Source organism: Globicephala melas, chromosome 13 (assembly GCF_963455315.2).
Source record: "Globicephala melas chromosome 13, mGloMel1.2, whole genome shotgun sequence".
NCBI classification, from domain to species: Eukaryota; Metazoa; Chordata; class Mammalia; order Artiodactyla; family Delphinidae; genus Globicephala; species Globicephala melas.
Genome location: NC_083326.1, coordinates 85,435,756 through 85,463,331, shown reverse-complemented (window position 1 = coordinate 85,463,331; position 27,576 = coordinate 85,435,756). Strand labels below are relative to the sequence as shown.

At 41.7% G+C, this 27,576-nt stretch overlaps 1 protein-coding gene across 3 annotated transcripts in view; it reads left to right on the top strand.

Moving 5' to 3' along the window:
• LOC132598370 (transmembrane protein 132B-like) overlaps positions 1-27,576 on the top strand; it is a 265,232-nt gene that overhangs the window by 221,517 nt on the left and 16,139 nt on the right. The gene's annotated exons all lie outside the window — the stretch shown is intronic.

The window sequence follows — 27,576 nt, the reverse complement described above, 5'->3', positions numbered from 1 at the left end:
TTATCCTTCTCCATGATTACTAGAAAACTCCATTTCCTACCTATCAACACAGGAGCATGGGGTACAGTGGAAAGAGGACGATAAGTGAAGGTTGAAGTTTCTTATCTGTGTCTCCCTTGCAGTATCTGCCAAGTTTGTGCAAATTGCTCTATTTCTTGGTTGTTCTGTGTCTGTGAAGTCTTATGCAGTGTACAGATCAAGGATAATTAAAATATTCCAGTTCTCTAAGCATTCAGTGTTGCCCTTCTAATCTGCAGCCATTCAAGAAGCATTTTTTTTTTATGTGATTTAGCTCAGAAAATGTGAGCTTTCATGTTGGGGGGGAGGGGACACACCCCAGGAAGCCCTGTGGTCAGTTCCCCATGTCATAGCTTTTTGTTTTCTTCCTACTCAGAGGATCCTAGTGGAAATTAAGGAGTATTACGTGGGAGATAGTAACACACCATGACTGCATGTCAATTACTGGCTTGTGACAACTGCCTCACAGAGGGTCTGTGCTTAAGAAATTAAGAAAACACCCCTGTGAACTTGGCTTATCTAAGCTCCTGCAAAACGAGAGTTTTGGAAAACAGTATTAAATTGTCATGGGCCAATTGTTCCCACAATTTCATAAAATAATGTTTTCTATATTAGCCTGAGTTAATAAAAATAGTCCCCTGATGAAAAATGTATGTGATGAATAAAAGATGAGCATTTTTAATCAGTTCTTGCTCTTCCAAAAGCCCTAATTACAATTATTTTTTGTATTCACGCAAAGATTTTTATTTTCAGAAAAGTAATCATGGTTTAGTCAACTCAACAATGTTGAACAGTGATGCGGATCATTTTTTTTCAGTTTTGGTTTGCAAAGCATTTCATTAAAATGCCTTTTGCTCCAGGTTTCACCCAGTGAATGGAATCTGTGAAAACAGAATAAATGTGACACCGCCTCATCACCTATTTTAAAAAGTGTCCTTGCATAGCTTCCAGGTGATCATTAAGCTACTTTCTGACTCTGTAGATTTACCTGTTCTAGACACTTCACACAAATGAAATCATGCAGAATGCGAACTTTTGTGAATAGCGTATTTCGCTTGGCATCACATCTTTAAGTTTCATCCATGGTGTAGCACGTACTTCTTTCTTTCTTTCTTTCTTTTTTTTTTTTTTGCGGTACGCGGGCCTCCCACCGCCGTGGCCTCTCCCGTTGCGGAGCACAGGCTCCGGATGCACAGGCTCAGCGGCCACGGCTGACGGGCCCAGCCGCTCCACGGCATGTGGGATTCTCCTGGACCCGGGCACGAACCCGTGTCCCCTGCATCGGCAGGCGGACTCTCAACCATTGCGCCACCAGGGAAGCCCCTTCTTTCCTTTTAATAGCTGAATATTATCCATTGTATTTTCATTATCTATTCATCACTGGTGGACGTTGAGTTGTTTCCATTTTGTGCTATTATTAATAATACTATTATAAGCATTAAGGCCCAAGTCTTTGTGTGCATATGTGTCTTCACTTCTCTTGGGTAAATACTAGGTCATATAGTAATGCTATACTTATTATTTTCAAGAATTGACAAACTATTTTCCAAAGCAGCTGTACCACTTTGCAGTCCTATCAACGGTGAACCATTGTTGAGATTCAACCAATGGCTCAACAACACTTGCTGTTATTGGTCTTCTATTGCATTTATCTGTAAGTTCCTCCCTTGCTTCTGTCCTGTTGTTTTGTATTAAGTCTTGAAATAGAGAAATGTGAATCCTCCAACTCTGTTCTCCTATTTTCAAGGTTGTTTGGCTATTCTGGGTCCTTTGTGTTTTTATCTGAAACTTACAGTGAGCTTGTCAATTTCCACAAAGAAGTCAGCTAAAATTTTGGTTGTGTTTAATCTTTAGATCAATTTGGGAGTATCATCATCTTAACAGTATTAAGTCTTTTGATCCAGAATCATGGGCTATCTTTCTGTTTATTTAGATCGTCCTTAATTTCTTTCAACCATGTTTTTAGTTTTGAATATATGTTTGTACTTCTTGTTAAAATGTACTTGTATTTCATATTTTTCCTGCCATTATAAATGGGTTTTTTTGGAATTTTATTCTCAGTTTGCTCATTGCTACTGTCTAGAAATACAACTGATTTGAAACCTTGCTGAACTCATTTACTATTTCTAAGAGTTTTCATATGGATTTGTTAGGATTTTCTATGTATAAGATTATGACATCTGCATGTAGGTATAGTTTTACTTTTCCTTTTCCAATTTTGATGTCTTGTGTTGTGTTTTCTTGACTGTATGCCTGAGCTATAAAATTAATTTCTTTCAACACTTTTTTTTCAACATCTTTATTGGAATATAATTGCTCTACAGTGGTGCATTAGCTTCTGCTGTATAACAAAGTGAATCAGCCTTACGTATACACATATCCCCGTATCCCCTCCCTCTTGCGTCTCCCTCCCACCCTCCCTATCCCACCCCTCTAGGTGGTCACAAAGCACTGAGTTGATATCCCTGGGCTATGCAGCTGCTTCCCACCAGCCATCCATTCTATATCTGTTAGTGTATATATGTCCATGCCACTCTCTCACTTCGTCCCACCTTACCCTTCCCCCTCCCCGTGTCCTCAAGTCCATTCTCTAAGTCTGGGTCTTTATTCCTGTCCTACCCTAGGTTCTTCAGAACCTTTCTTTTTTTTGTTTTAGATTCCATATATATGTGTTAGCATACAGTATTTGTTTTTCTCTTTCTGACTTACTTCACTCTGTATGACAGACTCTAGGTCCATCCACCTCACTACAAATAACTCAGTTTTTTTCCCTTTTATGGCTGAGTAATATTCCATTGTATATATGTGCCACATCTTCTTTATCCATTCATCTGTCAATGGACACTTAGGCTGCTTCCATGTCCTGACTATTGTGAATAGTGCTGCAATGAACATTGTGGTACATGACTCTTTTTGAATGATGGTTTTCTCAGGGTATATACCCAGTAGTGGGATTGCTGGGTCGTATGATAGTTCTATTTTTAGTTTTTTAAGGAACGTCCCTACTGTTCTCCATAGTGGCTGTATCAATTTACATCCCCACCAACAGTGCAAGAGGGTTCCCTTTTCTCCACGCCCTCTCCAGCATTTATTGTTTCAACACTGTTTTGTAGCTTTCAGAGTACAAGTTTCGTGATTCTTCTGTCACATTTCTCTCAAGCATTTTTTTTCTTATGAAGCTGTTGCAAATTGAATTGTTTGCTTGATTTAATTTATATTATTCATTCCTAGTGTATAGAAATACAGTTTTTTTTGTATATGTATCTTATCTCCTGCAAGCTTGCTGCATTGCTGAACTCTTTCATTAGTTCTAAAAGGTTTTTAAAAATGAATTTCTAAGCAGTTTCTAAATACAAAATCATGCCATCTGCAAATTGCACCATTTCACGCCTTCCTTTTTAATCTGGATACCTTACATTTTTATTTTCTTGCCTAATTGCCTTGGCTAAAACCTCCAGTACAGTGTTGAAAGGAACATGCAGGAGGAAACTTCTGTGTCTTTCATGATTAAGAAGAAACATTCAGAACCATCAAGTTTGATGTTAACTGTGGAATGTTTGTAGATGATATTTTCAGTTTCAAGGAAACTCTGTTACATTCTTACTTTGTTAAGCTTCTTATTATAATAGGGTACTGAATTTCACAGAATATTTTCTGAGTCTATTGAGATAATCATTGGGTCACTGACATTTTTTCTGTCGGTAGACTGTACTACATTAATTGGTTTCCAGATGTTAAAATGACTTTCCTTTGCTGAGATAAATCCCAGTTGGCCATGGTATATATTATTTTCCATATGTCACTGGATTAGTTTACTACTACTTTGTTGAGGATTTTTGCATCTCTACTGAAGAGATATTGGTCTGTAGTTTTCTTTTCTGGTGAGGTGTTTGCAGGATTTGGTATCAGGTAATCTGGGCCTCAAGAATAAACAGAGAAGTGTTCCTTCCGCTTTAAATTTTGGGAAAGATTTTGTGAAGAATTAGTATTAATTCTTCTGAAATATTTGGAATTCACCAGTGAAGCTCTGTGTCTGGGCCTGGACTTTATGAGAAGGTTTTAAATGTATAATTCAATCTACGTAATCTATGGTCTTCCCTGATCTGCCCTCTCTCCTCAAGCTCTGTGTCCTGGTGACTCAGCACCCTCTCTGGGCTCAGCCATTGCCTTTTCCCAGTGCAGAGTAGGAAGGAGATCATTCTAAAAGTTCCCTTTACCTCTGACAGCGTATGTTTTCATGACACCACCTTCCTTTTTAATCTGGATACCTTACATTTTTACTTTCTTGCATAATTGCTTTGTCTAAAACCTCCAGCCCCTGAACCAACCGGCCATGGAACCCTTTGCCTGTGATACACTGGACTCATTATTATGTGAAAAGACAAATTTCCTTCTTTCTTCAGGCAGTATGAATTCAAATTTCTGTGATTTCAATTTTTTTATATGTGAAATAACCTAAACTTATAAAAGCCAGCATTCTTCCACATACATAGGAAACAAAACTAAACAAAAGTTATGTGTCTAGTACAACAGAGTAGGTCTAGGAACTGAACTTAGTTCTGCAGGTGAAATCAGGTCAGAATGAACACCCTTATATAAAGTGGTTGACCATATGGACTCAAATGTGCTTTATGTGCTGGGAGAATGGTCAGAAGATGCAGTCATTTCAGGCTCATGTTTCTCCAGGGCAACAATTGCCTAGAACTGGGCCCAGCCCTCTTTCAGAAAGGAGCAAATACCTTTAGTTCCACATGGTGTCCACGATTCCCTAATTGTGGATAATAACCCCATTTCCCTTCCTTTCATTGCCTTCCCTGGAACCTACTGGCATTTGAGTTTCCACGAGTAGGAGCTATCTCAAGTCAGCATCCTAATCTCTTTCCCTGCTTGGTGGGATAACTAAATCCCCGATGTCCTGGATGGGCTCTTCTTCATTGTGAGCCTGGGATGCCAGCACACCACACAAGGCAAGGCCGAGGTGAAGGCCAGACAGATTGCAGTGATAAAGACACAGAGGCTGCCTTTAGATTCAGACGGTGTATCACTCACATAGATGGAAAAGGACAAATAGATACAGTGAAACAAAGCAGGACCCTGTGGTCCTTCCCCCTGATGTCCTCTGCCTGCTTTTTGTCTCTGGAAAAGCATTAGCCAAAGAATAAGTTTAATCAGAGAAGTAAGAAAATGTGGAAACAAAGGAAAACAGTCAAAGGAGACCAAATAATAATAGTTTAGTCACTAAGCATCGTCAAGGCCCTTTAGTTCCCCCTCAAGGGCTAGAGATCATATTCTGAGCCGTGTCCTGGGAGCTGTTTTGCAGATACTGAAACCCTACCAGGTGGAAGAAGTTAACTGCATGACGACCAGACTGTAGCCATGACAAAATCTGCCACAGTTCTGAGAACTGGCCTCAAAGGAATGGGAACAACCAACCAACTGTGCCTAAAACAATCAAGATGACACTGGTCAGACCACCAATGACCAAGTTCAAGAAGCCTGTGGGAGCTTCCTGTGTTGTTTCTGCACGCAGCCCCCTCCCTCCGTCTATAAAAGCGCTTGCCCACGACTGTCAGCGTCCTTTGGACGGGCGTCCCCCTCCCCAGGTTGCCGGCATCCAAATTAAAGCAAACTTTCCTTTCCACCAACCTGGCCTCTTTAGTAGCTTTCGAGCAGCGAGGGGCCGGAGCCCACTACCGGTGACAATAAGAGCTCGTTCCCCATAAGCCTGGTCCTACACCTCAAGGGGCCAGGTGACTGCCACCCTGTTCCTGGGGCCTCTGCTCCATTTTGACGGAGGTAGGACAAAATGCCATGGGCGGTGGTCTCAGACCAGACCCTCCAGGCATCCCACCCTCTTATGCTCTGGGGGAATACTCGGGGGTCCTCCCAAGCTCTTCCTTATGTGGCCTCTGGGGATAAGTTCCCGGATATTCGCCACTATGGGACTGTCCGCCTACAGTAGGCCTGTTTGGGAATATGGTCAAAACATCCATGAGTGTCAAGTTAAACTATGATAGTGAGAAGAGTCAGAATTGTCCTTTCACTGTTTCACTCTAATAGAAAATTTAGGCAAGTAAAGTCAATAGTTGCCTGTCACTTCTGTGAACTGACGTTTTTCACCAAACGATCTCATGGTTGAAAAATATATTACTATTTGGGCAGGAACGTACAGGTTTCCTTATAATGTTTAATCATCTTTAGCTTTTCGTTCTCTGAAAATATCTGGTACTCGTGATGCCAAGGTTTGGTTTCTTAAGAGTTGAATTAGGTTTTTGCAAAATTTTTCAAGGGACACCTATGGATTTTTTTTTTCTCCTTAACACATACATTTATGGAAGCAAAGAACATTGATTTGCAATTTAGAGCCCTTAGTGAAAGCTGTCAATCACTGAACCCTCCTTATTACCCAGACTAATCTTTAAACCCAATCTCAACACTGTCTACGCAGTAACTGGGAGCTTTTGATTACAAGTCCCTGCACAAGTCGGTCACCCACTGCTAATTCTTGCTGCCAGGAACGTGCTGAGAAATTAAACTCTTTGCCAAGAGGAACACTTCACCTTTCTCTCTGGGAACGAACAGAAATTTGGTCGTTGTCTCCTGGGAGGGCTTGGAGCAGCGATGACCACTGACGAGAACATGTTTTTAAAATAGTTTTCACCTCATGGAAAGAGAGCAGCTTCCTGATTCTCACATGGTCATGTCTCCCTCAGGTGACAAATCTCTAACATTTAGACCGTTTAGGGTTTCCCAACATGAGCTCCGGACCCTGGGCCAGATGGTCCTTTGTTGGGGGCCGTCCTGTACATTGTAGGATGTTGTCAGCATCCCTGCGCTCTACCCTCTACTCCAAACCCCACATGGGCACGACCAAAAACGTCTTCAAGTTGCCAGATTTTCTCAAGGGGACCAACTTTCCAGGCCCCGGGTGGGAAGCACTGCTTCAGATGCTTAGTGGTAGGTAATGCCACGGATTTCTTTTCCCATTAAATAGCAGTGTTGTTGAACCAAGCTTGGGTCCACTCACCCGTGCACAGTAAGGCCAACCTACTGACACCAGGTTGTGGTGAAGGAAACTGCAGTGCTTATTGCAGGTGCCAAGCAAGGAGTCCAGGGCCACTGGTGTTCAAAAGACCTGAACTTCCCAGTGGGTTTCAGCAAAGCATTTTTAAAGACCGGGTGAAGGAGGGGGTCCCAGGGTGTGTGATCAGCTCATGCACAGGTCTCTGATTGGCTGATGGTGAGGTAACAGGATGGTGTCACAGGGGGTCACGTTATCCATCCTCAGGCTCCAGTAGATCTGGGGGCTACGTGCTCGTGGTCATCAAGTGGTTAACATCTTCCATTTGGTGGGGGTTTTAGCATCTGTAAGACAACTCAGGAATGTGCATCAGATACTATTATCTGGGTACTTCAGAGAGGAGTTAAAGCCCAGGCTATGGGGGAGGGTCTGTCCCCGGAAGATCCCAGAGGGTCCTGCTCAGGTACAATAGCAGAGTTCAGAGACAGACAATGAGCAAGGTTCACCTTTTTTTCAGGAGGCAAGTCCCTCTGGTTTAGCAATTGGAATATCAAAGTGAAGCACTCAGGGTTTTTCTGCAAATAAATTGTACTTCTCACGGAATTGTGAAAGAAAAAGGCACAACAAAAGCTCTCAATATCGTTTACTGGAAATGGAGAGTTTAAAGGTGAAGCTGAAAGGTGGAGATGCAATAATGGTAAACAGTTTGTGCATGCCTTAAATTAGGAAAGTGAGGGAGAGTTATGAGCCACAGACTTAGAACACAGTGAGTATGAGAGTTAGAGTTGCATATACTAATAACATAGAACAGGAGAGGCTTAAATTCAATAAGACAGACCTGTTTTTTCTTCCTATTGTCTAACATGGAATCCTGCAGTGGGGAGTCCAGAGCTAGTGCAGAGGAACTTCATTGCCATTATATTTTAGACTCATTCTATCTTTCCACTTTGCCATCTTTATCACCTGCTTTTATCCTCACAGTTGTCTCATTGTGACAACAGGCTTCTATTGCACCGGCCACTGCATCAGCATCCCGAGGAACGGGAAAACTATTTTTTTTTTGCGGTACGCGGGCCTCTCTCACTGTTGTGGCCTCTCCCGTTGCGGAGCACAGGCTCCGGACGCGCAGGCTCAGCGGCCATGGCTCATGGGCCCAGCCGCTCCGCGGCATGTGGGATCTTCCCGGACCAGGGCACGAACCCGCGTCCCCTGCACCGGCAGGCGGACTCTCAACCACTTTGCCACCAGGGAAGCCCAGGAGTCAGCATTCTTTTACAGAGCTTTCCTAGAAGTCCTACTCAATAGCTTCCGTTTAAATCTCACTGTCCAAAAATAGTCACCTGGCCGTTTCTGTCTGTAAGCAAGACTGTGAATACTAGTCTTTATTTTGACCTTGGCCTATGGCTACCCCGACCTGTCAGAGCACCTTAAGTATGACACCCAGGATGAATGGACATTGCTTAGGTAACACTGGAGCGTTGGCCTCGAAAAGACTGAATGTTAAGGTAAGACTGGGAGGAATATTAGAGTTAATTTTAATATTTCACAAGCATGTTAATTATGCATGACTTACAGATTTTTGACCTTTTTTGAGTACCACGTCTGTCTTCCTTTTCTTAGTGTTTGCCTTTGAATGTACTCATTTGTTTAAGTTGATTTTGTTTGCAAAGAGAACTTTATGTTACACAGTAAATGGAAAACCGCTTTGCCCCTAGGGCAGAGTCACGGCCCTTTACAGATGCTTCCACGCTCTACCAGCTACTCTCACAGCTCTATCAGGCCTAGTTTTTCTGACAGTACTATCGATATTTGGGAGCAGATAATCTTCGTTGTGGTGATCTGTCCTAGACAAGGTAGGATGTTCAACAGCATCCCTGGCCTCCACCATGAGATGCTAAATGCCAGTACCACAAGCAAAAATGTCTCCTGGGGGAACAGCTGACGTTTCCCTGATTGAAACACTGGTATCACCTCTTATTCCTATAATTGATTCTTATTCTACGATACTCATTTTAGCTATGCTTCTCTGATGGGATCCTGATGGATGCAGAAGATAATTGTAAAATACAATAAAATCATTCAACAATATAAAATTCTTGCGGGACTCTTACATAGAAAAGATTCCAAGCCTGAAGTTGCGTCTCTCTTCGCTAAACAGGGAGATTAAAAAGTGTAAAAATCCTGCCGGGACCAAAGAGACTCTCCTCTTAATGGAACCAAAATCAAAAGGTAATTGAAATGGAGATCATTTCTCTCTAAGTGATTTAATGTTATTTTATGCCGTGCCAAGTGCCACCTAACACTAGCTTGTATGGTGACTGAGCCACGCTCCTCCGTGCTAGGAAACACGGATCTGATCGAACAAGTGGAAAGGAAGCCCAGGAAGGGAAGGAGATTTATCCAAGATTTGGGTGGAGGCGTAACTCATTTCCGTAATTTCTGTATTTTCTAAATCTCGAGCATCTCTAAATTCAAGAACATCCCAATATGTGTTTAAGAGCGTCAAGGTGTTCAGGTATGCGTGACGCTTGGAGCCTAGAACACAAGCTAAGAGGCCCCGAGCAACCCCAGCACGACGTCACTTGAGTTTGGAAACCAGCTACATTCCCAGCATTCTGCAAGGTGATTTGCATCAGACTTTGGTTTAGCAAATGGTTTTTGGTACCTGCCCTTGTGGAATGTAAAACCTAATGGCTGATTTGTTTAAAAAGTACAGCGAAACAAGAGTAATAATAACACAGCAACCACACAACACAAATTCTTAGTCCACATCAAAGCAAAAGCACGTAGCTTACTTCAAATAAAAAAAAAATTGCACTGACATTTTTTTTTCTTTTTGTGGGCGTTTATTGATGGATTTCAGTCCCTAAAAAAAGACCATGACCCTCGATTCGACTCAGTCTTTCACTGAGATACGGAATCATTTTTCTTCTTTGGACATTCAATTGGAACTGACAGAGAACAGTACTTCTTTGAGTTAAAAAAAACACGAAATTACTTTATTTCTTTCCACAGGAAAAAAAGTCAATAGATTTTCAAGTCAAACTTGATTTTATTTTCAATGCTTTGCTAAAACATATGCCATGGTTCTATGTAGGATTACAAGAGAGCAGGTGAAAGGTTAAATGGGGACAAGCTGAGATCAGTCCTCATAGAAGGGCAGCATAGACTTTTGGACCTCATTTGTTTATGGACCTCAGTGGCACTTGCAAATCTTATTCGTTTAATAGGAACTATGCCCACTCATAGGCAAGGAAGCTTGCCCTGAATCTAACCCAGGAGAATTCGTGTACTTACTTAAACTTACTTTTCCCCTATCATTGGCATTCTTATGAAATTTTTAATTCAAAGCTGAGGTTCAAGTTCCTCGCAGAGCTGAGACATGAGCGGAGGATGGAAGGACATCCATCCATCTTCAAGTGATAATGCCCTTAATATGCTGGGAGGCTTTGCGCTCTGTGGCTAATGATCAATTATGCAAGTTCATTCTTCCACGCCTCCGGGCTCAGATGTGAAGTTCATGTCTTAAGTAGCTGGAGCCCGTCTCCGTGGCCTTGAGTTAGGAGGGAGCCACTCAGAACCCAGAGCCCCTGGGCCCATCCGGCTGTGCTCACAGCGCCCAGACCACTTGTGTGAAACTATGCCCTGCAGCTCACATCCCAAACCAGACACCGAAGCTGGAGGTTTTAAGCTGATCTCCGCAGGCCGTAATTTCTCTAAGAGCCGCGTTCTCTTTCTCATAACCCCTTCAGTGTTAACCTGTGCCGTGTTAAAAATCAAAAGAGAGTTGGATAGTCTGAATTTGAAACTGGGAGATTTCACATTCAACTCTGCTTCTCTTGGAGAAACGATTTTACCTGATAACCCTGGGACTTCATATCTGCAGAGCAACACACCTGAGAAGTAAAGAGACAGTGTCTGTGTCTAGACGGCTGCGGGATGTGCCTCCCCAGGGGCCTTACCGCTTTCTCTTTCGTCTGGTCAATTTACTTTTACTTGTCTTGTCCTAGCAAGCATGTGGGTTCAAAGTTCTTAATTCCCTATATACCACCCAGATGCAGAGTTTCATATTCACCCGTCTTATTTGAGTCCTGTTGGGCAGGAAGAAATTTTCCTCTCCCTTTCGAGGTTCTTCTGGCTGGTCTAAGAATTAAATTGACATGAGACAGATGAACAGGAGAAAAATCAAACACAAGTTTAATCCCATGTATACATGGGAGAGACCCAGGGAAACTGAGTAAGTTGCCAACATGGCCGAGACCCTCACCTTAAATACCATCTTCAGCTAAAGACCAAAGAAGATGCTGAGGTTAGAGGAAGGCAATTCACATGGAGATGGAAAAGCAAATGTCTGGTAAATAGATGTTTGCTGAGCCAAGCAGGGACAGTGGGACACAGAAGAATTCTAACAAACAGACTGCTGGGTTCCCCCACCCCGTCTCCACAGCTAGTTCATACTATGGTTACCTATGGTGACGCTCCCTTCCTGGAACAGGTCCTCAATCTATAATCTTTTAAGAAGTTAGGGGGTAGGTCAAAGTTTCTCCCTGAGTCTTTTGGGCCTTGATTGTTTTCGGCTGGAAATCATCCACATGCCAAAACATTCCAGGGTGGCACATTTTGTTCTCCTGCAGCCCGATCACATATTCAATGACGTGATGTACAACCCTCTATTTTAGAAAGCGGCTGCCCTTTGTGGTTAAGAGCAGTTGCTTAACTTTAGCTCAAGGTGGTATATAGGCCCCAATTACCTTACAGCCAGGGAGTTTCACATTTTTATGGGGCACCTATACATACAAATTTTGTATTTTTCTCCTGTTACCGTCTTATGTCAATTTAACTATTAGACCAGCCATAGAACCTAGAAGGGAGGAAGGGAAATTTTTTCCCACCCTATCTGGTTATCCTGGAGCCTTTGCATTTCTGCATGAAATTAAGACGCGGTAGAGTGGTACCCATTGCTGCCTAGCACGTTACCAGAGACGTGCATCTTAAAACAGTTCATCCACAGTCGGACAGGTTCTGTGGGTCAGGAATGTGGCACAGGCTCCTGGATCCTCAGCTTAGGGTCTCACCAGACCGCGACGGAAGAAGGCTGCCAGGCCCGGGTCCTCATCTGGAAGCTTGACTAGTAAAGGGTCCACGTCCCTGATCCCTCAGGTTGTTGGCAGATTCATTTCCTTGCAGCTGAATTCACAGAAGTTTGCTTCTCCGAAGCCAGCAAATGAGAGATCGTAGAGTGAATCTAGGAACTACGACTAGCAAGTAGCAGTAATCTAGCCATGTCTACTAGCGAGATGGAGTCCTACCTAATACGCAATTCAGAGTGGCGTCCATCACTTTTGTTAGAATCAAGTCACTGATTCGATCCACACTCAAGGGGAGAGGACACACAGAGGCACGAATATGTAGAGGACACAGTCACGGGGATGTCTTGAATCCTGACGCCACGCTCAGCTTGCGAAAGCCTTCCAGGGTTGTGACTGGATTTCACTGAATGTATAAATCAATTTGGGGAAAAATGGCATCTTAACAGTATTGAGTCTTCTGACCCCCATAGCACTCCGTTTATCATTTCTCTTAGGGATTATTGTAGCTTTCCTCTTGGATCATAAGCTATAAAGATATCAGTAATGATGATCTGTAACCAACTGCATAGGACTTTTTGAACTTAAGATGATTCTTTTTTAAATACACATTTTTTCTCTTTTGGATCGGAAGCTGTAACGATGAAGTTTGGAATTCTCTGAAGACATCACTGCCACTAATGTGAAGGGACTTCATAGATTTGATGTCATCACACAGAAGAAGGCAGATCTGATGATGTTTCTGCCACACCTCCCTCCCCTGGAATTTAACTTTGCCTGAAGCCTGTATCACACCTGGCTTTTCCAGTTACATGAGACAATTTGCCTTTTTTGATTTTAAAATTTACTAATATAGTTTCAGTACTAACTGGATCTTAGAGACCTCTCACTTCATGTACAAGGAAACTGAGGTCCAGCAAGCTGAATTTGCTGGACTAGAAACTCACGCAGCTGGTCCCCTAACTTGCACTCCCTGTTTCTGCAGTATTTGACACGCCACATGGTATGTACTTGAAATTCAGGGTCTCTGCCAGTAGCTGCTTCCCGTTACACCTGAGCTGTGTCAAGGAAGACAGAGAAGAACTTTTACAAGTAGCTTCAGAGGCAAAATGCATGACTAACATTGTCCCATTCTGCGTCTCCCTTCCCAGTGTAAATTCCCAAAGGCTCAGATTTCCCTCTGTTTTAACCTAGAGTCTTTCTGGAAGACAGAAACTATATGATGAACGTGAATTTCCAGAGAGTTTGAAGAAGTGGTTAATGAGGCAAAAAGAACAGACAAGTCCCTTTAGCTAAGAGTGGAAATATATCATTTCAAGGACTGAGTCTCCAGATCCTTCCATGCTGTTCACAGTTCGTGTTTCCACAATGGGAGAAATCACAAAAAGGAAGATGTTCCGTTCCTAGTAAGATCTGCCAAAAAAGACACAAACCAGAGTCAACTAGTGTGGTCACCTCCATTTATTTTGCTAAAATACTCATGCTTGAGTATTACTTGAGTAATACTCGAGTATTACTTGAGTAATACTCGAGTATTACAAATACTCCCATTGGCTTGTGTCTTGGGCTCTGCGAAGGCCGCCATATTGCCACCAGGGCGTGGACAGGCTTATTAGAAAATGATTCCAGTTTAAACACGATTTAACACAGCCAGTTCAAGAGCTCTTCCTCACACCAGCCTACATCACCGCCCTGTCCAATGGTCCTTCTGCTACTTTCCAGCATCCTCTTTGATGCCGTATTCAAATGTACTCTGATCTCTATGATAGCTATGTGCTTCTTGTAAAATCTCTGAAACTGAGGTATCCTTTGTCCATTTAAACCCATGACTACATTTTCAGCATGAGTTCTGCCTTTGAACATGTAGTAAAAAAAAATCCTTCCATAGCTATCCATTTCCATTGTGTTTCTGCAGAATTTAAGTATTCTCTACACTCCAAGTGACAAGATCCGTGTTTGTGTGTGTACATAGATACACGTGTGTGTATGCACACACATACATATACGCATATACGTGTGCACACACACATACAGAAGAAGCGTGGAGAGGCAGGAGGGCAGAGTAGGAGGGTATAAGCCTGTTCACACTAGTTTTTCTTTCCTTATTTAGCCATGAATGGCACCGGCTGAAAGTGCATTGAAGAACACCCTCTCTCAATATCCTCCTAATCTCATTTATTTCCTTCAACAGACCTTGAGGTACAAAGGAAGCCTCATCTATTGCTTAATTTTTCGAAAGAATTGTTATGGTAGCATGATAAAATAGAAAAAAAGCGCCACAGTCTTTTCATAAATATGCTACTATAAACACATCGTTCTTAGATTTTAAAACATATTATAAATCTGCCCAAAGTGAAACTCTATGGTTGATTGCTTCATTTTTTTAAAAAAAATTAAAACGAATGTGTTTTTAAAAGTTTTTCAAAGGTCCCCGATCTGCATAGCCGTTGCCAAGCAGAAGCTGGTATCCTACTCTCCCTGATTTTAAGAATAATGGAGATAAAGTAAATAAGTGATTAAAATGTGTTGAACGTTTATATCTATGTATATACACAAACATGGAATTACTTCATTAAATCGTGAAAATAATCCTGAGGGATAGGTGCTTTATCTCTATTTTAAAATTAGAAGTTGTAAAGCAACCATACTCCAATAACAATTAATAAGAAAAATAAATAAAATTAGAAGACTGAGGCGATCAAAGGCAGTAAAGGCTGTCACCTGTTACAAAATTCTGATATTGATTCCAATGATCTGAAATTGGCAAGTCTAATTGTCCCACTGGCACCTTCACTTGGAAACTTTCTACTACATTGACACTGATTTTACGTAGCATGTTTTTAAAGCGTGTATGATGTAAACATGGTAAGAACTAATGACCTGTGGTATAAAACCCCAGTAGGATAGCGGATTAAATTTACACAGGAAGTGAAAGTATACCTTGTTTATCCTACCTTTAATGCATATAGTTCTATTTTATGGTCATTGAAATATACACGTGTGCATCTCAGTCAAAAGACTGCAAACAAGAAGAGAGTGCTGATTTTTATCAGTTGCTTACCATGTAGGCAATTCACCGTTTTGTTCTGATGAAATAAAAATTCATCAAAGGCAAGAGAAACAACATTAAACAGAATCTTTTCTCTGCTCGATGTGGCCTCCTCCCTCCCCTCCAGCGTGCCTTGTGCGGCTGCAGTGTGCATTAACCAGACCTCCCCAGTAGCAGAAATATCTGCTCAACCATAAAGATCAATTTTTCTCCTTCTGGCACCAGCCATGTAACTGGTTAGGAGATAAGATTCCTCTTTCAATCCTATAAAGGCTCATGATGACCCACCATTCGCCTTGTCCGTGCAGACATCTCTGGTGAGCTTTCTGTACAATGCCAGTGTATCAACTCCCTTAAAGATAAAGATTGGTGCAAACAAAACAGGCTGGTCAGACGACCTGGGGAGACACTGGGCCACACCTAATGGAAGTTCTTGGCTTCAAGACTTACTTATGACATTAGTAGTGTCACTAGCTATATTCCTTGTGTTCTGCCTAGTTTACGGGATTATTGTTTCTGTTTATTATTGATTATTGTTTCATTTAGCCTCCAATAAAAATAATGATGACTATGCAGCTTGGAACAATTGACCAATTATACATTTCTATGAGATCAATGATTGTAATAGTGTAGCTCTAAATGTGGGAAGAAGCAACAAAAGGGAACCATTTCCTGGACCGTAACAGACCAGTATGGCAGGTGGCCCAGAGGCCTTTGATGACTGTTAACAGGGGCTTAGTACAGTAAGAGCACACTGCATGGCCCATCAACGAAATCCTCCTGAACTGGGAATGAGCATTCCCAGCACCATGAGACAGATAGGTCCTGAAATGCCTCCCAAACCTTGGTTGAAATTAAGACCAAAAGGGAGGGGATTGTAAAAGAAAGAATGTTGCCCACCATCCAGTTCAACAAGAATCAAGTCGTTAGTCACCGTGTTTGCTGATGTACGAGACACCCTGAAAGGGATTCAGGGTGAAGGTCAAGATGAGACATTTTGTGCTCTGAGAAAATGCAGAAGTGGCCATAAGACAGATATTTTCAAGAGAAAATGCTATGAACCCAGTTTCTTGCATCTTCCCATACCTGGAAAAGCATTAAAAGCACTAAAACCATGAACTAAAATATCTGTTCCTCATGAACATAGTAACCTTTTACCAAGATGTGATTACACACACCCCTTGATTAGAGGTACCCCTTCGCCAAACTCACATCTATACTGATCTCCCCCCACCACTTACCTCTTCGGAAATATCCTCAGAGCTTTCTAAAAGGCTGTCTCCCAGGTTATAATCTTCAGGTTGGCTCAAGTAAAGTTTTCAATTTCTTTCTTAGATCGGCTCTTGATTAATTTTTGTGTCTACATTTTTCACGCCAGATGTTCACCAAATTCAGTCACTGTTTTTCCCGAGCACAGGAGGATTGTATTCTGTAGCTCCTGCGATTCTTTAAGGTCCATATGACAAAATTCTAGTCAACGAAATATGGGCTGGAGTGATACATGTCGCTTTCAGGCTTCAAAAATGCATGGGCTGCTGCCCTGCGCTGTCCTGTCTCTTCTGCGTGCAGGGTGGGACTGAAGGCTCGTGAGATGGTGGAACCACACGATAGAAAGAGCCTTATCTCCGAGTGCACGGAGCAGTCCGCAGCAGTGTTACACCCAACCGTGTGCCTGGCGGAGTTCCAAGGCGTCAGCCTCCTCTTGCAAAGGCCACAGATCCGACAGGCGTCTCATTGCATCCTGGGAATAACGTTTTCCTCTTGCTCTTTAAGCTTTGGAGGAGTAACTGCTTCCCACTCTTGCTAGGTCTTGGGGGCTTCATCATACTTCATTGGTTACCTTAATCCTGTCCACACCCGTTTAAGGGCTCCTGCGTATTAATATTTGATCACCCACTTGTGTATGACATACGGTCTTTCTAGGATCATGACTGTTACATTTCATGCACAATTGCAATACGGAGGAACAAATCTGACTCCATAATGGATCTGTTTCTTTTACTTTAACCTTTGTGTTTTATTGCTTTCGTTACAAGTTAATCACTAAAGGGATGTTGCCTATTGCTTAAGGTATGCATAATGGCCCATCTCCAGTCCCCTGCCTCCCACGCCTGAGTGCTAAGCTAAAATATCTTCATTTAAGCTCACAGGAAACATCCTGATCAGGCCCACCTGTGAATGGCTGCAGGAAAGAAGAAATTACTGCATCCCCTCTGGAGTCTGATGAGGACCAGACAATATTTGCAGCAACGTATTTGCCTTTTTTTTTTTTTTTTTTTTTTTTTGTGGTACGCGGGCCTCTCACTGTTGTGGCCTCTCCCGTTGCGGAGCACAGACTCCGGACGCGCAGGCTCAACGGCCATGGCTCACGGGCCCAGCCGCTCTGCGGCATGTGGGATCTTCCCGGACCGGGGCACGAACCCGTGTCCCCCGCATCGGCAGGCAGGCTCTCAGCCACTGCGCCACCAGGGAAGCCCCCGTATTTGCCTTTTTTACTTTACTTCCTTCCTCACTTCCATCTTGTTGTTCTGTAAAAGAAACTAGCACCCAAACCTGGGCAAGACGGTTCTCTGGGACACGAGTCCACCAGCTCCTAGGTCTGAGGGCTTTCTGAATAAAGTCGCTATTCCTTGCCCCAACACCTCCTTTCTTGATTGATTGGCCCGTCATGCAGACGGCAGGACGAGCTTGGACCCAGTAACACAGTGATAGCTACAGCCGGCACTTACCTATGGCTTACTTCATGCCGTGCTGTCATAAATGCTTGGGAACTATTGATACTACACCCATTTTACAGATGAGGAGACTGAGGCATATAGATTGTAATTTGCCTGAAGTCTAGCAAGTAAGTAAGTAGCACATCTGGGATTTGACCTGGGACAATTTGGCTTCAGGAAATTGCAGTTTTCTACTTCTAAAATCCAAAATGGGGACTTCTCAGGCTAGCGATTTTTCCAATTGCCATGTCAGTGGTGGAATTTATTACACAATTTACTTTGCATTATCACCGCTCACTGTGAGAAGTGCTTGTTCAAAGTCATTTGCTGAGTTCTCCAAGCACCCAGTGATACTTTCAATGAATCCGTTAGAAAAGCTTTTGCTGCGCACCAACCAGTCTGCTCTTATGTATGAATAATTAGTGTGCAGCGTCTCTTATCCAGACAATGAAGAAAAACCAGGCAGGAACAGGGATGATTTATATATAATCAAAGAGGATTATGTAAACCCCTTCACAAATGAATGGAGGTAATAAAAAAATTCACAGCCATTTTTACACCTAAGCCTTCCCATATTTCAAAATAAAGGCAACTTAGTTGGTAAGAGTGATATGCTGAAAGCCAGGTCATGCCAGCTTGCAAGAGCTGATTCCCAAGCATTCTGTGAGCTTGTTGTAAATACAACCATTATCAACTAATTTAAAACCGAACAATGATCCGTTCCCCTGCAACTCTTCCGAAGGCAATAGAGATAGTTGGCACTACCGCAATGAGCAGTGCTGAAGCTGAAAGAGGTTTCCGTCTAATGAATCTAAATCATTTGAAGGTGAAAAATCATTTCAAGTAGATCACAGATCAGATACAGCGACGATATGCTTAATGGGAAGAACAGAGTGAGATGCCCGGCCATCGGTCAAGTCATGGTTAAGCTGCAACCATGTTGTCTCCTGAGAGACAAGACCCACAAAAATCAACAAAAGTATTAACTGAGTATCAATTAGCTAGATGGACTTTACGATAAATAACATATTTTTATTATTAATTGTAAATGGTGTTTTACACATGTTTTACATCACAACAGCTCATAATAAACTTATATAGGAATACACGTATATATGTTTAACAATTATAGGTATTTTCTCACTACCCCATAAAAACCCAAAGCATGTTCACTTTATTTAAAAACATGGCCACGTAGATAACAACAATATAAGAAAATTATAAAAGTCGTCGTCTCGTCACCTGTTCTACTTTACTGTATCTGTGTAACAGAGTCCACCAGAACTGAGTGATCGGATTGTTTGCTACAACTCACAGTGAAAAACACATGCAGTCACCCCTCCGGATCCACATCTACAGCTTCCACATCTGTGGATTCTACCAACCACGGATCAAAAGTATCCGAGAAAAGAATCTCAGCAAGTTCCAAAAAGCAGAACTTGCATTTGCCACCCCATTTACATTGTATGAGGTATTATAAGTAACCTGGAGGCGATTTAAAGTATAAGGAGAATGTGCATAGGTTATGTGCAAATACTATGCTATTTTATATAAGGAACTCCAGCATCCATTGTGTTTGTTATCCGCGGAGGGAGTTCCTGGAATCAATCCCCCAGATACACAGACAACTGTGGTAAGAAATATATTTCATGTCTCACTACCCATGCAAACACACACTCTTGTACAACGGAAGCAAAATTTTACAAATCTTTAATTTCTTTGTTACATGCAATGAGCTTCAATATTTTCTTCTTTCTTTTCTGTTCTATTTTGTTCTGTCCTGTTCTATAATACTTCACGTAAAATGTTGGTTTCAATAAATAAAGAAATACACATACACATACGTACATAAAATGTTGGTTTCAACTCTTACTGAGCGGCAGCAAGCCATTATGACCTGTGAGAGATCCATGGAAGAGCGTTCCCCAACAAACAGGTGACAAGGAAAAGTCAGATTTTCATTTAAAATGATACATGTACTATTGCAATAATCATCTCACCGTATATGCAAATCAAACCACCACACTGTACGCCTTAAACGTAGCGATGTATATCAATTATTTCTCAATAAAACTGGAAAAAATACTCATAGACTAGAATAGAGATTTAAAAAGAAATGTGCTACAGAGCTACGGCGAGACATGGAGGAACCTTAGAATGTTAAGTGAAAGAAGCCAATCCGAAAGGCTGCATACTGCATGATTCCAACCCCTGTCGTTCTGGGAAAAGCAAAGTTATGGCGACAGTAAGACGATGGGTAGTGGCCAGGAGTTGGGGGGAGAGTGACGAAGAGGTGGAACACAGAGGATCTGGGGGGCGGTGCACCTTACATGTGTGACACTGTAATGGTGGATACAGGGCATCTTGCATCTGTCAAAACCACAGACGTGTACAACACGAAAAGTGAACCCTAATGTAAACTACGGACTGTAGTTAATAATGACACGATGTGAGTTCATCCTTTGTGAGAAACGCATCACACTAGTAGTGGAAGAAGCTGTGTAGAGAAAAGGAGCGTATGGAAACTCGCTATATTTTCTGCACAATTTTCCGTAAACCAAAGGCTGTCTTAAAAAATAAAATTTATTTTAAATGTAGACTAAGATGGAGATTGTGTGGTATTTCCTACGGCATTTGTGGAGACGTTTTTTTTTGCAGGACTGGCAAACTCCATCTTTACTAGTGGTGACATTTTAATATAATCCCCACAGTCCTGACTGTGCTGAAAGCCTTTATCTTGACAAGGATGTCTTTCTAGCCATACTTTTAGGTGACACGTTTATATACTGCACAGAGAGGTGAAAATTCATTAATGGCTTTCAAACCATCCTCCAGTTTTCTGTGCCTGTGCATTTCCTGCTGATCCTCTAACTGTTTATGTTTTGATGGCTTGTTTGGGGAAAGTTCTAGAACATGAGACGGCTTCATCTCAGATATCTATGAAAAGGAGACTGGATGACAGAAAACAATGGCGTGGAGAAGGAAGTTAAGCCGAACCTTTAGTAAAAGCAACAAAAACTGATTTTGGCTAATATAACAAAAAGTGGGGAGGGATTCTAGGAAAGACAGGAGTTTTGTTGCCGTAGCAGAGTTAAAAACCCAGGGTCCAACGGCACCTAATTTAGCACAGAACACTAACTTGGCTATTTTCTGACAATATCGTGATCTTTCTTGTTCTGCAAAGAGTGCTGTGCTTTCTCGATGCTTTGCCACTTGAATAAGTTTTGCGATAGAGAAGAGTGGTCCAATTTAGAAAAATGAACATCCAGATAAATGAAAATTAGTGAACAGGTGACTGTGCCTTGAACAAGATGGCAGGAGGAAAACGAATTCTCCCTGGTCGTAAAAACACCATTATTCATTTGTACTTGAAAATGGGCTTTCCGAGTGTCTAATTTAAAACAAAGGAGCTCATTTTTAATGGTTTCTGTCCTAGACAGTTTGACATGAGGTGCGTGTAATGAATTCATCACAGAACAGCAGCTACACTTGTAAACATCAGGCGGAGAGGCAGGGGACCTGGCAGCCAGGGTGTGGGAAGGTTAGGGTGGATACTGAAACAAAGGCTCTTAATTTTTCTAACCTCTAATCCCTCAGGACCCATCAGATTGTCTCAGGAGGACATGCCCTCCCATCATTTTCCCAAGAAGATTTGCAAGAGGAAGTGAAACGGTCTATATTGTCTCCTTAAAACTGACTCTTATTGCATTCATTAAGAATGTCTTACTAGGGGCAAATGGTTCATTCCAAGGCTTTTTTGTACCTGTGATTTTGAATAAGCCATGAGAGGATTTCCCATCGCACATACAGACACAAAGCTTTAAACTCAATATTGGCCTGCTAGGGAAGGGACATTCAAATGCTTCAAGATTACACAAAACTGCTCCAGGGTCTAACACTGGCAGATTGCTTGAGCTCCAAATATCAAAATGGTTAGCTCACCATCCTCATCTTAGGGATGGGATGGGAAATGTGAAGGCAAAATGTTAGCAGGTGTTTGCTAGCAATTTTTTTTTTTTTTTTTTTTTTGCTGCGCAGCATGCGGGATCTCCGACCAGGGATCGAACCCGTGCCGCCTCCAGTGGAACCACGAGGTCTTAACTACTGGACTGCCAGGGAAATGCAGATGTTTGCTAGCTTTGAAAGTCCCTTCTGATGTATTTGTTGTTGTCCGTATCATCCACAAATATGTACTAGGCTACCATGTGTATTTCAGGCTCTAGGCAACATTCTTTTACCAAAGGCGCAGAGCCAGCATGACTCAGCACAGGCAACAGAGCACAAGGGTTAGAGCTAAAGGAATAGATCCAACACAGTCACGTTTGCTCTTCTCTGTTACACTTATAATTCAAAGAGGAAATAGAAGAGGGGTCAATGTCACAGAGGGATTTGAAATGCTACAGTACTCGTTTTCGAGATGCAGGAGGGGCCATGATCCAAGGAACGCGGGCAGCCTCTAGATGCTGGAGAAGGTGAGACACAGATTCTCCCCTGGTGCCTCTGGGAGAAACTAGCCTTGCCCGACACCTTGATTTTACCCACAAAATGCCCCTTTCCTATTCCTGATTTCCAGAACTGTTAGACAATAAATTTGTTGTTTTAAACCGCCAAGTGTGTGATAATTTGTTATAGCACCAAGGGACATCTAATGAACTATGCATATTGGGGAAAATCACAGGGACCTGAGTTAGTCTAAGTGCTCTAATTAGCTGTGGGTAGTGTGGAGCAAGCCACGGACATTTCCATGGTCAGGGTCGGTTCAGGCCTTAGAGACCATCGAAAACAGGGTCAGCAACTGTGGCCTGTGGGCAGCTTCTAGTCCTGCAAAGCCCACATGCTAAAAATGTTTTTACCTTTTAAATGAATATAGAAATAATTATATAATGTTCTCGAGTTTGCCTTTTCTGGCCCGCCAATAGATTTCCTATTTGGCCCTTTGCAGAAAAAAAAAAAAAGTGCTGACCCTTGATCTAGAACAAGCAAAAACCAACAACAAAACAAAGCAAAAACAATGCCTCCCTTTGGGCTCTTTGCATTGTTTAACCGGTGGCAAAAGCTACACTGAAAAATAGGTCTTCCCATATTTAATTCCAAACACTTCTCAGGAGTCCACCTGAAGACACTTATGTGTGGGGAAGATGATAGACTGTAAATTTCATAATTGATTTTTCGAAAGGAATAACAACGTAGAAACCACAGACCCAGGATCATCTTGGAATGTGCCACGGATCTTGAAACTGTGGCATATGCAATTAAAGGTCCCTCCGCAGGCCGTTCAGCCGTGAAGTTAACGGCATATTTTGCTCTCAAAATTTGCTTTCTGCTTCTCCAATATTTAGAATCCAATTTCCACCGGCACAGATGAATAATGACCCACCCCAACCTATATAGTCTATGTGGAGAAGAATGATGATCAGACTATTGATTTTCCTTCCTCCTTCTTCTTGCTTCTAGAGACTGGAGGAGAGATAACCTTGTTTTCCTGGGACCCTGCTGTGCTTCAGATGAAGTAACTAAGGGGCAACTCCAAGAAGCAGCCGTTAAGTTCCCAAATTAGTAAATATATTTGGGCAACAGTGTACAGCTCTAGGTTTGGGGAGAGAAACTCGGGAGTTTTCAACGAACAAAATGATGTTCAGGACAGCCCTCTTAGGCATTTACAGAAAATTGGAAAGAACGTTACCCAGCGTAGAAAAGATGTTTTGTATAACTTGGAGCTTATTTCATTTACTCGTTGCCAAGAATCTTTATGTGTTTTCTCCATTACCTGTTTTAAATCAACCTTGGGGAGTGTAATTAATAGACAATAAGATGCACCCATGTTAAGTACAGTCAGATGAGTTTTGACACCCCTGGGCCTGGGTCTTGGGGTGCAGAGCCCCCCTTGTCCTCTCCCCTCCCACTGTAGACTGTAAATGCCCACCTTTATGAGAAAACACAGGGATAACAGAGAGAAACCCCTAAAGCTATAAGTGGTACCTGAGTTCTCTACTGGCCAGATAGTGGGAGCCCCTGAGCCTCGGTTTAATAACTTGAGTTTGAATTGAATAAAGCTTCAACCAGTGACACCAAAGAGCACACAGTTTCTGGAGAGTGATACTGATTAACGTGGATAAAGCCATTGTACTAATCAAACTTCTTCTAGCACTTAGAGTAATTAGTTTCAAATACCTTCCACTGAGGGGTACAGCACGACAGACACTTTAATATATATTTTCCTTTAAAGACCATAAATTAAAATGTTGATTTGTGTTTGCTTTGGTGGTCAACCTTCAGTGCAATCCATCGGGATAAAATTGGCCGTTAGAAGCCCAGTGAATCCAGTCTGGATACCTGAACTCAATGACAAACAACCATAAATTATTTTAGAAAGTTCTTCAATATTCCATCACCTGATTTCCTTTTTTTTCTTTTTTCCCCTCTTTTTAGTCAGAAATATTAGTTTTCAGAGCATTTCTTTTTGCTGTGACATAACTACAAAGTTGGACTGTTCCATGTTTGTGCAAATCATTTGATACATAACTAAAATATTATCAGTAGAGATGGTATACTTAATATGTTTTGTTATTGGAAAGGTCAAAGTTTATTTTTCAATTCTTTTTCTTCTTGGTCATATTTTCTATCTATATCTTTGATTTTTCCTTTTCCACCTGTTAGAGTTCTTTATCTATTAGACATCAACCAAGGGTTTATAGTCTATACCATACTTGGAAACACATAAAATTCCATCTTAACACAGATTTCATATTTAACAATATGGACATAATATTTCTTACAATGATCTTCTCCTCATTGTAAGTGCGCCACAGTTTGAAATATATGACATTACATTCCAAAATACGAGGACGCTATTTGAGAATCAGGCCATCTGCGTATGATCAGGGATTTTTTATTTTTTACATCTTTATTGGAGTATAATTGCTTTACAATGTTGTGTTAGTTTATGCTTTATAACAAAGTGAATCAGTTATACATACACATATGTTCCCATATCTCTTCCCTCTTGTGTCTCCCTCCCTCCCACCCTCCCTATCCCACCCCTCTAGGTGGCACAAAGCACCGAGCTGATCTCCCTGTGCTATACGGCTGCTTCCCACTAGCTATCTACCTTACGTTTGGTAGTGTATATATGTCCATGCCACTCTCTCACTTTGTCACAGCTCACCCTTCCCCCTCCCCATATCTTCAAGTCCATTCTCTAGTAGGTCTGTGTCTTTATTCCCGTCTTACCCCAAGGTTCTTCATGACATTATTTTTTTTTCTTAAATTCCATATATATGTGTTAGCATACGGTATTTGTCTTTCTCTTTCTGACTTACTTCACTCTGTATGACAGACTCTAGGTCTACCCACCTCATTACAAATAGCTCAATTTTGTTTCTTTTTATGGCTGAGTAATATTCCATTCCATTCCATATATATGTGCCACATCTTCTTTATCCATTCATCCGATGATGGACACTTAGGTTGTTTCCGTCTCCTGGCTATTGTAAATAGAGCTGCAATGAACATTTTGGTACATGACTCTTTTTCAATATGGTTTTCTCAGGGCATATGCCCAGTAGTGGGATTGCTGGGTCATATGGTAGTTCTATTTGTAGTTTTTTAAGGAACCTCCATACTGTTCTCCGTAGTGGCTGTACCAATTCGCATTCCCACCAGCAGTGCAAGAGGGTTCCCTTTTCTCCACACCCTCTCCAGCATTTGTTGTTTGTAGACTTTTTGATGATGGCCATTCTGACCAGTGTGAGGTGATACCTCATTGTAGTTTTGATTTGCATTACTCTAATGATTAGTGATGTTGAGCATCCTTTCATGTGTTTGTTGGTAATCTGTATATCTTCTTTGGAGAAATGTCTATTTAGGTCTTCTGCCCATTATTGGATTGGGTTGTATGTTTTTTTGATATTGAGCTGCATGAGCTGCTTGTAAATTTTGGAGATTAATCCTTTGTCCGTTGCTTCATTTGCAAATATTTTCTCCCATTCTGAGGGTTGTCTTTTGGTCTTGTTTATGGTTTCCTTTGCTGTGCAAAAGCTTTGAAGTTTCATTAGGTCCCATTTGTTCATTTTTGTTTTTATTTCCATTTCTCTAGGAGGTGGGTCAGAAAGGATCTTGCTGTGAGTTATGTCATAGAATTGGGATGTTTTATTCACATACGATCTTGCTACTTGCACAGGTTGAATATATCATGTCTCAGTGATAAGAAAAAGCAAGATGAGAAGCATAAAAACAAAGCACTAGGAAAGTACAAAATCAGATTACGGTCTTTTTACGCCTTGAAACGGCTCAACAGTCCTTATCTTGAAATTAGCAGGTGCATCCGGATTAGGGCACACGCGCATTCCCAGGCTGTGACGCTCTTCACAGAACAGCTCTTGCCAAGTTGTCTAAAGTCTGGGATACATTCTTCCATCAGGGATTCTCCGTCTAAGAGACGGGGTTCAGCTTTCTCTTTCTCTGCCTCCTTATACTTTCATGTCCTTGGTTAAGAGCTCTGACTCCCCATGTGATTTGAGGAGACCTGGTGCAAGTGTTCTAACCTCACAGGCTCAGTTCAGCTAATGTGTTAACTACCCAGCCCATTCCCATAGGAATCCACTCTTTATCTTTAGCTGAAATGCTTCCCAAACTCTACCCCAGTCCTTCTCCCAAAGGGGAGCCTGCAACATCATTGCGGCACTGATTTCTGTTGGTGTCACCGACTTGGTTTTGGTGCATGACGTCATTAGCATGAGGAGGAGGTCTTTTAACTGCTGCTCCTCTAGAGAGACGCTTCCGTTCTAGCCAAGGTGTCTGCATTCACCAGATTCAAGTCCAATTACCTATTCGAATCACTTACTTTTTGTCATTAGAAGAATGCAGCCTCCCTGCAGTTGCCTCTTCACTCCCTTGCCTGGGAAAATGTGAATTTTCTTTCTGCACATTTTAATTGTAGTTTCTCTTTTGATTTTTCAGAAGGTGCCAAATTCCATTGAACTTTTTTGCAAGTCTTTGTAACAATTTTAAATGCATAAGTGGAGGTTGGGACCCGGCAACACAAAGAAGTTAATTTCAGAAAAAGAATAGCTATACTTAGTTCTTTCTTCTCTTCCCCCCACCCCCCCACGCCAGGGCTTGTTTTTCCTGCAAGCTTTTATACATGCATTGTTATAGTCTAGCTTAGAAGCAAATTAAATTATCTTAACGTACAAACAAAATGGATAAGGGGTAAAACTCTTCATTTAAATATACTATGTTCTGGATGAAAAAAGCAGGAGTAAAAATTGATGAGCAATTAAAAAAAAAAGTACTACAAACCAAGATACCGCCTTCTAAAAATACTGGTATCATTCAATCTATTTAAAATTATACAGTGTTTCCTATCCTGTAGTATCACATACTAGTGCCCCTGAATCCTTTAAACACGTTTATGGTTTACTAATCACTTAACCTAGATTATATCACATCTTCACAGAAATAGATTTTCCTTCTGTTCAATACTGTCCAGCTTCACACACTGCCATTTCTCCACCTTATATTCAAGCAACAGCCAATTAAATGTGGTGACAGGCGTGGGTACAAAGAACTTAGACCATGCTCTGATCACCTGTTTTTGAGAATTTTATTATCTCTTTCCCTACCATGCTCTTTCATACTTTCATGCCTCCGCCTGCACGAATCTCTCTTGTCCCATATTTTTTG